We start from the raw sequence: 13,821 nt of genomic DNA, 5'->3' as shown, positions 1-13,821 counted from the left end.
TGGCACCTATTCCTGGTGAAGATGCCATGAAGACTGTTGAGATAACAAAAGAGGATTTAGAATATTATACAAACTTAGTTGATAAAGTCGTGGCAGGTTTGAGAGGATGGATTCCAACTTTAAAAGAAACTCTACTGTGGGTGAATCGTTATCAAACAGCACCAAAGGCTATGGAAAAACTGCTCACGAAAGGAAGAGTTTTTCAACGTGGCAAACTTCATCATTGTCTTAGCTGCCCTACCTTCAGCAACCACCACCCTGATCAGTCAGCAGCCAGCAACAGGAAGGCAAGACCCTCTGCCAGCAAAAAGATTATGACTCACTGAAAGCTCAGATGATTTTTTTTTTTGGCAATAAAGTATTTTTAAGTAAGGTATATATATGAGTTATTTTAGACATAATATTATTACACACTTAATAGACCATAGTATAGTGTAAAATAACTCATATATGCACTGGAAAACCAAGAAATGAACTTGACTCACTTTATTATCATTTTCACTTTATTGTGGTGATATGAAACCACATCTGCAGTACCTTTGAAGTATGTCTAAACTGTACATAAGACATTGGTCTCCTGGGTAGGTTGCTGCTGGTTGTGGGTCAGAGCTCTATTTTTATATGTGATCTGGACATTTTCTGTATATTTAATCTCTCATTTCTGGTTTAGGGAGAGAGATAAGATACTTTAGGATTTTGTGGATTGTCCTGATTTAATCTATTCCTTCATTTTTTTTTGTTTTTCTTTCCTATTCATCTTTTAAGAATGTGGGCTTGTAGCTTCAGTCCACTTCACCAGTGAATTTTGAGTGCCTTTTTTTCCCTGAGTACTCAGGAGCCCCTTCTGTGTTCTAATTATTCTGTATTCCCTCAGATAGATAATGAGTAAACTTCTGGAGGAGAAGATAGTCTCTGGGGGAGAAGTGGCCCCTAAGTAAAGCCCAAACCTTATGCTTCATTGTTGTATATTGAGTGAAAGCTACAACTTGTATCACTAAAGCATTGCCGGGGCTGCTGGGGATGCATCAAGGACTGAAGGTCACAGTTCTAACCTTGACCTCATGTGAAGGGACAATTGAGTGCTTTCTGCAGAAGTTTCCAAGTCTCCAGCTAGAGGAGAGTCTTGCAGATTCTTGTTAGATGCATGTGGCCACAGGCCCTGGTTCTCTGCAGATGTAAGGAAGTGGAATCTCTGCAGATGGTGTCCTTTGTTGCCAAAGCTAACATCCTATAGGTCTTCAGGCCCCAAGCAACTGAGCGAGGGCATCCTTTTTTTTGGCAAACATTTAAAAAGGCTCCACAGCAGCCATTCCTAGACACCATGCTGAGGTTTTAAGGGAATACCCTCTGCTTTCACCATCTGCCTACCACTGCTTTAGCTTCAGAGTTGGGTTACCAATTTAAGTCTTCCAGCAGAAATGTCCTTCCTTTAGGTTTCTTGACCAGTTCCTTCATGGTGGTCCATAACTTTTTAGCCACCTCCCTGCTCTGAAGATGGCTCAACCCTGTTTCTCTATCCCATTTTCTTTTGCTCTCTGAAACCTCTCTTGATGTGATCCCAGGATGTCTAAAGAGCTATGAGCAACATAATTCTATTCCTTAAGAGAAGCCTGTGTGTTTGGCATTCCTTTATTGTTTTCTCTGAGTTCCTTATTTGATGCACTTAAATTCATTACTCATGGAAAAATTCAACAGGTAAATCCACCACAAATGAAATTAATTCAGTAAACTAAAATGATTGTAAGCCCTCAATGTAAAATATTTTAGCCTTTAAAATATCCATAGCAAAGATTTAACATTTATAATAAACATAGATATTATCAAAATAAATAATGAACCTAGAGACTAGGACATTTTGGCTTTGACTTCAGTTGAGTTGTTGAGTATATTTGGGCATGTATATTTTTTTCTCAACTTTTCATGTAGCTACTTATGGTCAAGTAATAGCACCCTGAACAATGGAAAATAAATCGATATGTGTGTAAAACTTTTGGTGTGCATCCTTAAAGGTGGAGTATGCCCTTTCTTGTTCCAATTTCCTTCTTTTTGGCTGGAATGTGAACATGATGGCTGGAGCTAAAGCAGCCTCATGAATAGTTAAAGAAGCAGCAAATTAGAAAGAGCCTGAGCATCTGTGGTTCCTATTCTAATTCTGGACCACCTTGCCAGACCTTAAAGTAAGAATAAAATACACAAAGTGTCTGGTTCAAGGTACAGTTATTTTTGTTGTTGTTGTTTTTAAATCACTTGCAACCAAATCCAATTCTAACTAATACATACACAAAAATAAAGAGCAAAGAATTAATTTCACATTGTTCTTTAAAGGATGGGAAGAACACTTATGCCATACAGTACTGCTTTCACTTTTATCACTCTAAATTGACCCAGAAGCACATTCATTGGAGTTGTAAACAGCAACACTCATCATGTTTACACTCTTTAGTGCATTAGAGCTGTTTATGTACACAAGATGAAACTAAGGTTGTTATGTCCAGCCACCAATGTTTGCCTTTATGTTATCACCAAGAATAAAATAATGTCAAGTATGGAAGCAGTGATGATATCATAATATCAGAAAAGCTGAGGTTAGAAAGAATGGAAGAATAAGTTTTCTCTAAAAACAACAACAACAAAACAACAAAAACACATGACCAACCAATCAAACAAACAAATAAACAGAACAGGGTTAGCATAAAATATTTGGATGGTAAAAGCCAGGTTTTACAATCTCAATTTCAAATACCTTCAGGAACAAACAATTTATTTGAACACAGTGTGATTTGAGACTACTGGAGTGGCAGGAGCTCATACTCAAAACCTGAGAGTCCATGCCCTGCCTGAACATATTTAGCTTTTCCTAAAACATACTTCTAGTCAAATAAAAACACGCTGGTGAGCTGGTCTTATGTCTGGACCACCAGTTTGTGCCTATGGTAAATTTTGATCCATTTTTGCTTTGAGATATAATAGACTATCATTGGGCAAGACAGGCTCAAGCATCAAGGGGAGGAAGGCAGGATGGATAAACACAACTTCTGTCTGCATGATGACTTTTAGAGACTGAAATGCCTCACGAGAATCAGGAGTTATATCTAGAAAGGTTACCTTTGAATTGAGTATGAGATATGGAGGCTAAGGGAGTTATCCAGATCAGAAACCAAAACCCAAATACTAGACAGAAAGAAGAGACGTGCACAGCCAGGGCTGAGACCCAGAGATAGCTAATTTTAAAAACTAGGGTTTCAAACCCAAACAGTAAACTATCACTCTTTTTTTTTCCTTTCCAGGTTATTGATAATTGACATATGATACTGTGTAAGTTCAAGGTGTACAGTGTACATAGCCATAACTCTCCGAAGCATATGGTAAAAGTAACCCGTATTATATGCCACAATCAGGGGTAAGTTCAGGAAGACAATATGCAGAAAGCAAAGAGTGGCAGATAGATAGTCATTCTTCCCATCTACCCACTCAAAAGTATAAGGCTCAAAAATAATTACATAAAATCAAGATTTATTAATAAAGCCTTAAGTTAATGACCTACTTGGCTGAAATCCCCTTTAATTTAAATACATGATATGATCTCAGAAATTATTAAGAATACATCTGATCCCTTCAATCTATACTTTGATTATTGACAAATATACATTATTTCATAGACTGTGGTTAAGATAGGCTACATGGTCCAACTCCCCATATGAAAAAACTGGCAATTCAGAAAATTAGAACACATTTTCCTATGATATTCTTTTTTCCAGGTGCAACACTGTATCTGAATTAATTATATATCTAGAAAAAATAGACAATTTCACTTGAGTTAGTAAAAGAACCAGAATATTAGAAGAAACTAAGAGAAACATAAACTAAAAAGAAGAGCTAGGAATGAATCACAAATCTTAGACTTTATCCTTATACTCTTTCCTTGTGAAGTACTTTTACTTGAGTGAAAGGAAATAGTACACATGAAAAATTGCCAAAGAAGCTCAATATATAGGAATCAACACATTGACATCTAAGAAGAGGAAAGCATGGTTCAATAGCATTAGTCCAATTCCTCACATCTACATTGTGGGACAGATGGAGAAACAAATTGACATATAAAAGGTCACTGATTTTGATATTCCTAGGACAGAAATGATTCCAACTGGGAGTAAATCCACAAGCCACTGAAGTGTGAAGGGCTAATCCACTTTATTGCCTTCATCAAATATTTAGAAATGGTACAATACTCATTGGAAATAACTAAAAGGATAAGAAAGGAATTTTTCAGTTCTATAGTCTAAGTATGCACAAGCTAAATACTTTTTAAAAACATTGCCATTTTTTTCCCTATGAAAACAGAAGCCTTCTTAGTGGAACTTGGGACAAAGTTCATGGGACTATATATTTAAAAGATATTGCAAGTTTTCTGTATGCCTTTATATCGTAACATTAAAATCCCACTTAAATATTTTGCAGAATGGAAGAGGCTGATGATCACAGGCCAGTCATTTGGTCTGCTGGCCCAGTGACTGATTTTTTACATTAAGAATTTGATGTTAAAGATTTACATTAAAGATTCAGTTGCTGGCCTGAAACAGAATACCAGTGAGGCTTCCCGTATGCATTGCTTCCTTCCCCAAATTGTTTCAGAGATATGGATTTTAAAAAGTCAACTAAATTGTATGTGGCTATTTTTAGAATAATTAAGGATAAAGCCTTCAGTATGTGAGGTTGATCACTAGAATAAGAGTTACTTTGGGATCCATTCCAAATACAATGAAATAATGCATTAAGCAGAAAGCTTCAAAATAAGAAACTTCTTTTTAATATTCTTATAATTCTGCACAACAAAACATGAAGTTCAAAGAATCCAGCCAGGATAAAACTGGTTCAACTGGATACTAGAGGTTATGATACAAAACAGTAGTCATCACAAATTAATACAGCTTTGCTCCTCAGGTACTATATTTCTTTTTCAGAACATTGGATGTCCTTTAAAGATTTTATTGATAAGGGGCAAAATAACTACACAAGACAGAACTATTGAAAGATAATCTATATTCTCTAAAGAAACTAAAAGGTATTATGAACAAGTTATAACACATAAACTGCACTTACTTTTCCCCTCAGTCCAGGTTATGGTTCCTATCAGCTGCTGGAATCCCTAAGCAATGGACAAACAATCAGAATTACGTGCTTTGTTTTGTTTTTATTGGTTAAGATGGCAAAAAATTGGCTGGTGTTGAAAGCACAATAGATTTGAAATAATAATGTCCAAGTTAGAGTCACAGCTGGGCCACCTTTGGCTGGGCAGCCTTGGACAATTCATTTTATTTATTTTGTCTTGAGTTCCTTTTCTATAGGCTGAAGAATTTAGACAGATTATCTCTAAATGCTTTTCAAGGTCTGACAGTACGTAGTATGACTATATGTAGATATTTTTCCTTTAGGAATTCCTAGAAGGTAAAAAAAGGGGGGGGGGGACTTCCTGGAAGGTTTTATTGTCCTTTTGTTATAATACCTATTGAAAACACCACTGCTTTCTCCTTCAGGGTCCTTCCTATGAGATTCGTAAGTCTAGGAGTAATCAGATTCCTTTGCTGGTAATTAGTTCCGAAAAGGGCATGTGACTCAAGTTGGGAATATTGAAATCAAGAGCTCTGGGAAAGTCCATTCATATTTTTCTGATAAAACTTATGCTTTCTTTCCCTGGACCTGGTGGGCTGCAGAATGTCAAATCTGAAATGTTATTATCTCTCTACCACTCCAGAGGTGACATCAATGTTTTGAGAAAGACTGGGTCAAAGGATTGCCAGGAAAAATGGACCCAGAAGCCAGGATGAAGTTAGCACTGAAGCTGACCCTACTCTGTACTTCCAATTACATGAGTCAACACATTTGCTTTAACCATTTGGCGTTGGTGCTCTCTGGTTCCAGCCAACAGACTTTGGCAATTTTCATTTCATTGTAGTTGAAATATTCATTCATGCTAGTCTTTCCGCTGCACTCAAGCAGCATGCTGTGGAAGAAGTATTAAGAGTGACTCACCTGCAATGTATCCACTTGATCTAGAATCTCAGTACTGGAAAGAACCTAAGCTGTGAAGTTTTTATGTAGATAAATTACATTTAATACATGTGTCATGAACAAATAAGAAAAAGTAATATTAGCAGCTAACATTTATAGAGTGGTTACTACTTGCCAAAACACACAAGGGAATTGTTCCTTTTAGATGTTCATGACCCAGTCAGATGCTACCATGATTATTCCCACTGATCAAATAAAGTGAGAAATTAAGTAACTTACCCAGGAGCACTCATAGGATTTCAATCAACTCACCCAATTTCAGAACCTGACCTCTCTATTTTAGGTTTTATTTATTCATTTTTTTCCTGATTCAGATTTATTTGTACAAATAGCACAGAAGGACACCAGTCCTATGCAGACGGAAGGCCAGGGGTCACAGCAGTGCTTCCATCTTCACATTGGCTAACAGAAGCCTCTATGCTGGAGCCTTCGTGGGAGCCTGGGCACCTTTGGGAGCCAGAGTCTGAGTGGCAGCTGAAGCCTGGGCTTTGGTTTGAGCTTTGCCCTTGGCCTTTGGCTGGCAGAGCCTGAGACTGTTGGCAATGTAGGCATGCGCAAGTGTCTCAAGCTTGAGATAAGAGATGTAGGCAAGTTGATTGAGCTGGTGGCTGCCACCCTTTGGGATCTTGGGCTTGACCTGATTGGACTTGACAAAAACCTGGAAAGCCTCGGCCCATGCACTTGTGGCCTTGATGTTCTTGGCCTGCATCTTCTTTAGGCCCTTCTTGTGCTTCTTGGCAAAGCACATGTTCCTCAAGAACTTAGGGTCCACCCCCTTAACAGATTCTTATCTTTGTGATTGGGGTATCTTGATGCTGCTTTTGTGCCGTTTTCATGACTGGTTGTGTGTGGTGTGGTTCTAGGTCTTGGCCATGTCTGTACCAAAGCCATAGCTCCTGAGTACGTAGGACCAGCCTAGTTTCCTATTTTTGATTTCAGCTACTTCAGATGTTTTCTGGTTCAGTGCTACTCAAAAAGGTCCAACTATAAGTCTAAAAACCATCTGCACCATTTAACTGAGCTGATTTTTTTTTTTTATAGCAAGGCTTTCCCAGTGAAGAAAGCATACATTCTATCTGAACAAAGGTTGATTTTCCTCAGGAAATAAGTTGCCAACATCTCACCAACAATGCAATGTTTGGAAGGGTGTGCTAGTTCAGTTCATTGTGTAAAAGGAAACTCTCTTACTATATGATGATCACATATTGAGAGAGTGTGTATAATGGTATACAACTTTCTTCTTGCTATTCCTTTCAAGTTGCTGTTCAGCTCATAAGGAACTTAGTTGAGGTTTCCCTATCTCTCTCTTGCATCCCCTTCTGTCCTCACCTCACCACCCCAAACAGTCCTCAGTGCTTCCTCAACTCTGTTCACCTTTTCCAGGCTCCAGCTCTATCCTACGTAAGCCTCACTGGGTTCCCAAAGTTCTGAGCATTGCTCCTGGCTCTAAGGCTAGGTCCTTACTGTGCTTTGGGAGAGGAGGCCTGAGGTCTTTCAGATTCCTCAGAGTAGAGCTTCTGCAGAAAAAAAAAAAAAATAAAACACATCCCTTTTAGCCAATATTGGCCACTTCCTATGGAATAGCTTCAGGTGTTATTCTCTTAATTAAGAAAGTCCTGTTCTGCCCCAAAGGAAAAAGGAGAGGTTGAAAAGGAATAAAAATTATACTCTACCAAATAAACACCCTCTGGTTGTATTTATTTTTTTTTCACATGTTGAAGAATATGGAAAATTATAACCTCCTTGAATGGCATTTGGAACCCACTATTCTTGATCAAGCACCCATCTGTCAGACATTAACGCAAAATTGATCTTTGATGCACACAGCACATACAGGGTAAGAGGAGAACATAATGGGTCTTTTTAAAAAATGAAGAGAAGATATTGCCTTCCTCATTCTTTAGGGCTTCTGACTCTTAAGTCAATTGCTATCTGGTGGATCCATCAATTGAATGAAAAATTTTCTGTTTGTGTATATTTTCTGGAGGAAGAGTAGTTTCTGACTCCAGGTAGGTTGATGACACATTCCTGATCTGTTTGCCCAATGCAGAGAGAGAAGTCAACTATGTAGTTAGCATATTTTTCTTCTTCCACTTTTGGGTATGTGGAAAAATATATATTTAATCACATTTTTATAAAAATAAGACAAATGAATAAACATTTTTTGTGGCACAACCATGAAAATCCATGCCATGGTGTCAGGCTATGCTTATGTCTTCTCAGCCATCTCAAAATACCCTTCACCCCTAATGGAGGAAAAAAGTAAATGTACGTCTTATTCTATGTAAGTCAATAAAGGAAGGTGACAGATTTGAACTTCATTTGGCAATGGTTAAATGGAGAGGACATGTAACTTAAGACAAAATAAAACTTGAAGGCAATGCCAATTTGGAATTTAAATTTTTCTGTCTTGAGACAATTTGGATATCTGCAGGAGATGAATTTTTTCTACAAACTGAAAGAAATCTCTTAATTTTTCAGTAATGATGGACATGTTGTCACATGTCTGTTCTTAGCTTTCAACTTTTACTTTGTTTCTCCTCTGGAACTTAGATCACTTATGAAAATACAGTAATATAGACTTTCATTTGTACTTTGCAAACAAATAAGAAAATTAGCTTGTACTACATTCAACTATACTTTTCAAGAGAGAAAGAGGGAAGTATGCAACAAATCTAAATTGAACTAAAAACTATGCTATTTTTGTAGATGTGAGGTTAGGTAGTTATCATTTAAGGATTTTTTATGTTTATTTGGAAAGTCTTGTATCTTAATAGAGACTTTTGCAAATAAGCACATTGGATTAAATACCAATTAGCTCATAAAGTAAGCCCTAAACAGTTAAAACCATATGCCTTCTTTGCTACGAGTCTTAGATACCAAGAGCTCAACTAAGTTATTCTGAATGCTTCTCAGTGGTCACCCCTGACATTTTCTGACATGCTTCCCAGAACTCAGGGACTAAGGAACATCTGGTGCCACATTTATGATTTATCATTACATAAACCAAAGATACTGAGAGTGCCCACATGAAAGAAGCACACAGTAAACAAGTTTAATTTCAATAATAATCAGTCTTTGATTTGTGCTGTTAACTTTTCAAAGAATTTTCATAAGCAAATAACATGAAATTACATTTAAACATCACTTTATCATCTCCAGGACCCATTTACATGATTTATTTCATTTGTCTTTCACAAGAATTCTGTAGAATAGATGGGACAGGAATCATATCCACATTTTTCAGATGAGAAAACCTAGAGTCGAAAAAGTGAAGGGATCTGGGTCACACAACTAGTAAGGAGTGATGTTACAAGTTCTCTGGTGCTCTTTTCACCATGCCTTGATGTAACTCCAATTTAATTACTCCTGTTGATCTTACAATTGTCTTTCCAGACAATTAGAGGTGATACTATGATAAATATCATAATTATATCAATATAATAGTTATAATGTTGTCTCAGGTTGGATAGTAGTTTCTTTAAGGAGCTACTTCTGTATTTCAAAGAAAAAGAAGTCATGTCTCATTTGAGCTTTCTGGGTATACTGTGCTCCTAGACCTTAAGGAAGGAAGGAAGGAAGGAAGGAAGGAAGGAAGGAAGGAAGGAAGAAAGAAAGAAAGAAAGAAAGAAAGGAAAAAAGAAAGAAAAGAAAAGAAAAAAGAAAAAAAGAAAAGAAAAAAGAAAAGAAAAGAAAAAAGAAAGAAAAGAAAAAAGAAAAGAAAAGAAAAGAAAAGAAAAGAAAAGAAAAGAAAAGAAAAGAAAAGAAAAGAAAAAAAGAAGCTTTTAAGAGTGGAGAATGTGGAGAGGAAGAGCACTGAATGGTAGAGTCTAAGACCAGCTGGGGGTGGATCCATACCCAGCTAATTATGTGGCCTTGGTAAAATCACTAGGAATGGGTGCTAGCTTTGTGGATAGGGTGCCAAATACTGATAGGTAAGATTCCTCACACAATGTTCTTAAAAATCTGTCTTCTGAATGGGGGGAAAAATTCACTAACTCTCTCAGGGCACCATAACAGAAAATTACAATCGGGATTTATGGCTCCAAGACCTGCATTCTCATGATTTTGTTGACTGCAATGACCTTTAAAAGTCCCTTTCAACTCCCAAATTCCAAGTCTACTTTGATATTATAGAGGTTCACTATCAAATCAAACTCCCAGTTGATTTCATTCCCCTATGGTTCTTTGACAATTTGAAAATTTGAAGTTTAAATTTGAGGGATGCCTGGGTGGCTCAGTGGTTGAGCATCTGTTTTGGCTCAGGGTGTGATCCCAGGGTCCTGGGATTGAGTCCCACATCGGGCTCCCTGGAGGAAGCCTACTTCTCCCTCTGCTTATGTCTCTGCCTCTCTCTGTGCGTCTTTTATGAATAAATAAAAATTAAAAAATTACTTTTCTCTCTCCTGTTCATATTGATTGCTTTCTATTACTCTGTCCTCCAGGTCACTGATCTGTTCTTCCACTTCCTCTATCCTATTATTTATCCCCTCTAGTGTATTTTTAATTTCAGTTACTGAGATTTTCATCTCTGATTGGTTCTTTTTTATGTTTTCTATCTCTATTTTTAAGGGTATCTCTGAGATTCTCTATTTTTTTCTCAAGTCCAATGAGTATCTTTATGATCATTACTTTAAATTTTCTATCGGGTATACTACTTATCTCCATTTCCTTGAGATATCCTGCTTGAACTTGTCCAGTTCTTTCATTTGTAACATATTCCTCTGTCTTTTTATTTTGTCTAACACTCTATATCTGTTTCTATGTGTTAGGGATGTTAGCTATGCCTTTTGCTTTTGAAAGTAATGGCCTTATGAAGAAGAGGTCCTATAGTGCCCTGCAATGCAATGTCCTTTGTTCATCAGAACCTGGCCCTTCTGGAGTGTCTCCTATGTGGGGTGTGTGTACTTTACTGTAGTAACTGAGCTGTACTTGCCTTCAGTCCAGTCATATGCAATGGCTCTCTTTGCATGTTGTGGGCAGGGCTTAGTCCCTGTGTTGTCAGTGGGTCAGTCTGGGGCCACACTGGGCTTAAGTTGAGTCAGACCAGGCATTTGCAGAGATGAAGTAGCACCAAACTGCAGGGCATTTTCCCTGTGTAGTGCCCTGAGAAGCTTTTGTCCGTAGGTGGAGCCTCCAGTCAAACTAGTGTTTGCTCCCAGTCCACTACTGGAGACTCAGTCTGATGGTCATATGTAGTTATCTGTCCCTCTCCATGGGGCAGAAGTCAGGTCACTATAGAGTGGTGCTGGCCCCTGTTAGGGCTGCTTGCTCGCTACCAGGCTTGTGGCACTGCTTTGGATAGGTTCCAGCCCAGAGCATATTGGATGGGGCAGGGCATGTAGTATTTACAAGGTTTTTTGCTGGTCCACTGCAGGCGGGGGGGGACCTGTAGCCATTGGGACCCAGGCAGGTCAGGTTGAAGGGGGCAGATCTATAAAAGTACATGGGGGTGAAGCAGCAGTGTTAAGTTTTGGTGGGTCTGCTATGGGAGGGGATCTGTCCAGGGGAGAAGCAGGTCTACAAGGGAATGTAGGAATAGAGCAAACCATTAGTAAGTTAGGTAGTGAGTGTTGGCACTCTGCTGGTTCCTGCAGATGTCCATGTGTTTACGTTTGGGGCAGGGGAGGGAAATGGCATCCACCAACTCCTTGTTCCTGGAGAAATCTCCCAAAATCCCCTCCAGCACATGCTCTAAGATTAGTAAACAAATCTCCATCTCATATACCCCAGGCACTTTTAAAACTGTTGCTTCTAAAAATAAAAATAAATAAATAAATAAATAAAACTGTTGCTTCTAAGTTGTATCTCTGCGGGGCTGTTTGTTGTCTCTTGAAGGGAAGTGGGGATTCAGTATTCTCTTGCCCTCCTAACTCTCCCAGAGCCATGCCTGCTGATTTTTAAAGTTCTAGGTGTTAAAGCTCTGCTGATTGTAAGAACTCAGTAAATTTATCCCTTTTGGCTTCCAAAGTCAAATATTATGGGGATTTGTCTTTCCTGTGTAGGTCCCTCATTTGGGCTTCATGGTGTGAAAGTCTGTTTCTCTTCCTTCTCTGTGCCTGTGCCATCCGTCCTTCCTGTGGACTGTTCCACTGGTCCATTTAGCTTCTAATCATGTCTCTGCACTTCCTACGTTCTTTAATGTGGTCTCTTTTACACATTTATCTGTAGAGAGTTCTGCCAGTCTTTGGGTCATTTTTTAGGTTATTTACACTGTTGTGGTTATTATCTAGTTGTATTCATGGGACAAGGTGAGCTTGGACAAGGGTCGTCCTACTAGTCTATCTTCCCCAGAAGTCTCACAAGTCACCCTAATAAAAGCTTTTTCAGCTGGCATACAGCCTTTAAGAATTGTAATTAACCCACACTTAATTTTGCTAGAAATCAAGTAGTTTGGCTCCTTTTTGGAGAAATTTCTACTCATCAATGAAAGGAAGAATGTAGAATCTCCCTGGAAAGGAATTTATACCTCTAAGAATCACTACTCCAGAAGTTGATAAAATTTAAACTACTGAATTTGACAGATTATCTAAAGTGTTCTCATCTAACCATTATGTCATTTTGTATAAAATCTAGATGTGCAGTATTTAAAACTAAAGAAGACTTTTCAGATCATGTAATCAAGCCCCTATTATCTCCAGACCTGAAACAGAAGTCCAAATTAGAGATTTGCTTCAACATCTAACTAAACAAGGAGTCCTCAAATCATAGTATAGAGCCTGAGGGAGCCTGTTGTTTTCTGTGTTCATGGGCAGAGATAGTCAGGATGGAAATTTCCAGAGTCTTAGTCATCATACTAAGAATAATCTATGAAAACACATACTCTGCATACCTGAGGCTTGAGTCTCAAATTCCTATTTGATTTTCTATCCTGGGAAACTAAGCTAAATAATAGGTAAGCCTAAAAAACTATATTTACCCCATCATCTTAAGGCATAGACTGCAAGCCAACTATACAGTCTATTCCTTGTTCTCTCTCAAGAGAGAACCTTGGACTTGCCTTCTAGATCTTTTCTTTCTTGCTGTGGAGAAAGAAGGATGCAAAAAGACAAGACCAGTGATGGAAAATGATCCCTTCCTCCTCAAACTAGAGACCAGCTGGCCTAAGTTCCTACACCCATTTCCCCCTTATCTGGGTACCCCTTTAATTTGGTTTCCAAGTATAATGATACTTCTTAAGGTAAAGACCCACACAAGATGGTGGCATCACATCAACTATATGGGAGAAAATATCTAGAAATTATGTTCTATAGAATGTAGCTGGGAAAAATGATGCCAATGACCAAACACCTGTAGGAATCCTACATCTCATAGAAGCTTGTGTTATACGCTCATGACTACAGATCAGGTAATTGATGCCCAGATGGTGAATAAGCTCCATCTATGGGGAGAATGAAAGATGAAGAGAGAAGGAAAAACTAAATCCACTGAATGCTCACCAAAAATAAACTGAATTTATTTTGGAAATCTCCAAATCAATTTGAATTGACTGTTTGGTTTTTTCCATTCATAAGAACTAAGGGCTCCTTAGCTCAGTAATAGAGAAAAATATTTTTCAGTTTTTTTGCACACTTATGTGTCTAAAAGTGAAATGAATTTCCCTAAACAATCAACTTTTTTCAGTGCCCATTATGTGCTAGGTGTTCTGTTGTATGCTTAAAATTGTCTCACAAAACAAATTTTTCTGAAATAGATAACAAAAAGAGAAAGTGCAGGATAAACATATTATAAAACTTAAATTGATTTTAAATC

General features: G+C 37.9%; 1 pseudogene; it reads right to left on the bottom strand.

Moving 5' to 3' along the window:
- Nucleotides 1-6,484: 6,484 nt before the first annotated feature.
- LOC144306480 (large ribosomal subunit protein eL29 pseudogene) lies at nucleotides 6,485-6,943 on the bottom strand (annotated as a pseudogene).
- Between the last annotated feature and the right edge of the window lie 6,878 nt (nucleotides 6,944-13,821).

The sequence above is a fragment of the Canis aureus genome, chromosome 37 (assembly GCF_053574225.1).
Source record: "Canis aureus isolate CA01 chromosome 37, VMU_Caureus_v.1.0, whole genome shotgun sequence".
In the NCBI taxonomy this organism is placed as follows: domain Eukaryota; kingdom Metazoa; phylum Chordata; class Mammalia; order Carnivora; family Canidae; genus Canis; species Canis aureus.
Note: the sequence above shows the minus strand (reverse complement) of the source record. Positions and strands in the feature narration are given on the sequence as shown.